This window comes from Ipomoea triloba, chromosome 4 (assembly GCF_003576645.1).
Source record: "Ipomoea triloba cultivar NCNSP0323 chromosome 4, ASM357664v1".
Taxonomy (NCBI): domain Eukaryota; kingdom Viridiplantae; phylum Streptophyta; class Magnoliopsida; order Solanales; family Convolvulaceae; genus Ipomoea; species Ipomoea triloba.
Genome location: NC_044919.1, coordinates 10,612,604 through 10,617,224, shown reverse-complemented (window position 1 = coordinate 10,617,224; position 4,621 = coordinate 10,612,604).

Below are 4,621 nucleotides of genomic sequence, written 5' to 3'. Positions count from 1 at the left end.
TTTGTTTAGAGAAACTATATTTTCCTAAAATGTTGATGGCATTTTAACATGCAATATTATTCGTTAGATTATATATACACTTTGTTGAAAAAATTACTTGTATTCTGTAATATTCTGTAATCAACTTCCATGTTTACATTCTTTTACTTTTCGTGCATGGATATGCTTAAAGTATAATCCAAAACATAAAATAAAAAGAAGAGGGAAGAATGGATAATACCTAAGATAGATTTGTTTCCGAAAGACGGAAAGAGTGACTGCTGATGGAGCTGAGTTCCTGCCGGAAATGGGAAAATGGGACATACTCTTTCGCCACTCGGCTTTTCTGTCAGTGTTTCCAATTGATTCCGAATTTCGGCTAATTAATTAAACAAGTTGTTCAATTCTTGCGTTCTTCAACATTTTAAGTTTATTTATGATAATGTCATATATTCAATCGTCAAAGTTGTAAACTGATTGTATGTAAAGCCAATTTCGACGTAATTACCAAGTAAATTTATAACAAAGATTTTAATTTCCCAAGTCAATTCAAATGCCATATATCTTCTGCGTTGGAGATATATTTATATATATTTTTTTACAAAATTAATACTCCGTATTAGAAAAAATGATTCTTAATAGGACAATAGGTTTCGTCCAAAATGGAGAGAGGAAAATTCGTGTGCTGCTTCTCATAACACATCAAAGTTGACACTTAGCTTGAAAGGATGATCAAGTCAATTAAGCTCTTTTTTCTTTCTTTTTTTTGAAAGGATCAAGTCAATTAAGCTTAATTCAAGTACAGTTATGAATATAATTCTTATTAATATTGTTTTAGTTGAGTTTGTAGTACATGGTTGTGTGATTTACGAATTATTAAATAAGAGCGTGGTTTATTTTTAGGTAGTACATTAAAAGTAAATTAATTTATATCAAAAAATAATGAGCATATAGTATAGTAAAACTGCACTAAAAAATGAACATTATATTATTAGTAGTCAACCTTACAATGTAGAATATGGTTTATGTTAGTGGAGTCTCCAATTTATGGGTAAATAATTATATCGTGGACACCATGGTCCACGTTAAGATTGACCATTGATATAGATGTTCATTTTTAGTATATCGAATCTTCATTTGTAGATGAAGGTTCAAGCTAAGTAAGAAAAAACTCCCGAGTAAAAAGTAAGGACTACTATGATCAATTCATTTGGGTAGATTAATGGTAGAGGTTTGCTTAAAATGAAGGGGGACAAAAAAAGATGTGTCAATTTTATAAATATTGCAACTTGAAAGTTTGTAATAATTAAAAAATTGATCTCATAATTTTTTTTACTAAAACCCCAACTATTGATAGACATTGATGTGCAACTAAAATTTATCCTCACTTTTAAAGGAAGAACATGTTCTCATATAAGTCATTCTTTGAATATCAAGCCACTTGAATTTTGGAGGTATTTCACTGTGTTGTTCAAGACGTCCAGTGAAGAATTATGAGACTAATAAAAGATTTTGTACTCGCATTGATACTTATTGGAACCCAATTTTGGATTTTATATAAATAAATAAATAAAATTCAATTTCCGTGTTTATAGTTACAAAAAACTTTTGCATAGAATTTTGTAAAAAAAAAAAAATCACAGAATTTTAAAAGTTTGAATATAATAATGATGAGAAGAATAATTTTCAAATTTTTTTTATTATTAATCAATCTTATTTACAAAATACGGGGAGAGATGTATTTATAAGAGTACAAAAAGTCTTAGTCAGGTTAAGAATGATAAAAGATAGACTTACAATAATATATAGAGAGGGAGAAGGAGTTATAGTGTAACTAGAATAGAAATTAAAGTCCTAATAAACCCCATCAAGATTAAGGTTATTCTCTAGAGAGAATATTGAACTTGTTCCTAAGATCAGTGAACCTTGTTATGGTTAGTGACTTGGTAAAGATGTCTGCAAGTTGGTTTTTTGTAGAGATGTAGTTTAATTGTAGTTTCTCTGATTCTACTTTCTCACGAACAAAATGATATATAGTCTGCTATTTCAACATGTTTGGTTCGAGCATGAAACTCAAGATTTACACACAAATAGGTAGCACCAAGGTTGTCACACCAATGTTAGTAGTGCTTGATTCAAACCATAGACTTTTGTAGTTTGCAAACATGAGTAGGGAAATTGTTGTCAATATATCCTGGAGATTGCTTTATATAGACATTCTCACTTAAACAACCATTGATGAAAGCATTGTGAACATCAAGTTCTCTGATAGACCAATCTTTTGTTATAGCAAGAGATAAGAGAAGTCTTATTGTAGTTGGTTTGACGACCAGACTGAAAGTGTCAAAATAATCTTCTCTTTCAACTTGATTGAATCCTTTTGCAACAAGTCTAGCTTTGTATTGTTCAATTGTCCCATCAGCTTTTCTCTTAATTCAAAAAACCCATTGGCATCCAATGATGTTCATATTTCGTTCATGTGAAATCAACTTCCAAGTGTTGTTTTGTAGGAGAGAATTTAATTCTTCATCCATTGTTGTTTGCCAATCGGGGCTTTTTACAACTTGGATGGCATGTGGGTTCGGAGTCATCTATACAAGCAATTAGAGTTTTCTTACTTATGGAGTCACAAGTCATGTGTTAGAGGACCATAGGATGTGTACGTTGGGCCAGGGGTGGTGGTCGACATCGCACGGGTATGTAAGGAGCAGTTGAAAGGTGATCAGGAGGAAAAACCACCGGAGGGGGGGGGAGTGGATTGGCGACACGACTGTGTACCTACCATGTCACAACCCATGTCGTGACACTTTTCGCCAAGCCCATATCGCTTTTCTAGCAAGTTGTTCTGCTTGGTGTGTTGAAAACATCCCATGGCATTACATCCCGAACACGAGTAGGTACCTGTGGAAGCTTTTGTAGCTGCAAAAAGAAAAATATTATCATTAAATCAAACATGGAGAACAGTAAGAAATTTTCTAGTATTGGGATTCAAACAACGATATCCCTTAAATGAATTCAGGCACTCGAGAAAGATAGACGAGGCATAACGAAACTCTATTTTGTGTTTATTATAAAGACGAAGATAAGGAAAGCAAAGATAACCAAAGGAAAGATGAAGGAGTAGTCAGGATTTCTTTTGTTAAGTATGGCATAAGGGCTCAAGTTGTTTAATGTTGTAGAGGGCAAACGATTGATTAGAAAAACTGCAGTCTCATAAGCATAAGTCCATAATTTAAGAGGTATAGAGGCTTGGGCAAGTAACGTGATACTAGTTTCGACAGTATGCCTATAACGTCTTTCAACACGCCCATTTTGCTCATGTATAAGCACAAGATTGACGTTGGGCAATTCCAAAACTGGTGAAGAGTGTGCCTAACTTTTTGTACCTTGTGGTCTAGTGGCATCAAACCCTTCCCTTTATACGGGAGGTGGTGGGTTCGAGTCTCAGTGGGGGCAATACTGACTCTTGTGCTTCAATAGGTTGAGAAAGTAGTTATGAACAGATACTGCATTGTAATAGAGTTAATAGTATTCAAAAAAAAAAACTTTTAGTATTCCCCTCCCAAGCTAGATTAAATGACTTTTATTTTACAGAATTACAGGAGAAAGTTCGCTCAACTAGTGCTCTAAATCTATGAAAAATGGCATCGATATCTATTTTTAGTTTCACATGAAAGAACCAGATATAGCGAGATAGTTATTAACAATTATAACGAAATAAGGATGGCCTTCGTTAGATAAAATCGGTGATGCCAAATGTTTGTGTAAACTAAGTCTAATACAGCAGAGCTAGACTTTGTGACTCTTTCTAGAAGAAATCGTGAGAATTTTCCTAGTTGACAAGCAAAACAAATTGTACTAATATTACTTGAGGACTTTGACACTGGACAATGGCGTAGAATGTTGTGCAGAACCCTAGAGTAGGGGTGACCAAGACGATTGTGCCAAACTTCTTACGGTGTTTTTTATGTGATGAATGCCACAGGTTTTTGGATCGAAAGTTTATATAACTCCCCGAGTTTTCTCCTTTAAGTAGAATTTGGTTGGTGGTGAGATCCTTCACTACCAAAAAAAAAATAAGATAGTTGAAACTCAAAGAAAATGTTATTTTCAGTGGCAAAATATTTGACATATGGAAGATAATTGGTTAGGGCAGGAACGTGTAACACATTTCGTAGTTGAAGGGAACGCGATGGAGAGTATATAGAAGTCTTTCCAATACTAAAAATATTCAAACATGTACTGTTATCAACTCGGAAAGTGTTATTACCCGTGTACTCTTCTACTTGTTGTAATGAAGAGAAATCCATAGTGGCATGATGGTAGCACCAGTCTCTAGGAGCCAGTTCTATGAGAATGGAGCGGTGGCTAGATCATCAGCATAAGTCATATTTGCTTGAAGGCCAAGAGCTCCAGAATATCTTCTATAGCATTGTAGGGCAGTATGGCCAAGGTTGTTGCATATTTGACACTTTGGAACGTAGTCACGGCCACGTCCATGACCTTGGCTTCCTCTATTGACACAACCACATCCACAAGTTTCATTAGTAGTGCGTTTTGGTTGAGAGGCAGTAGATGGCCCCTGTTGGGCAACAAGTGTTGATGGTGGTTCAATGAAAGCACTCAAAGAAACATCATCTGC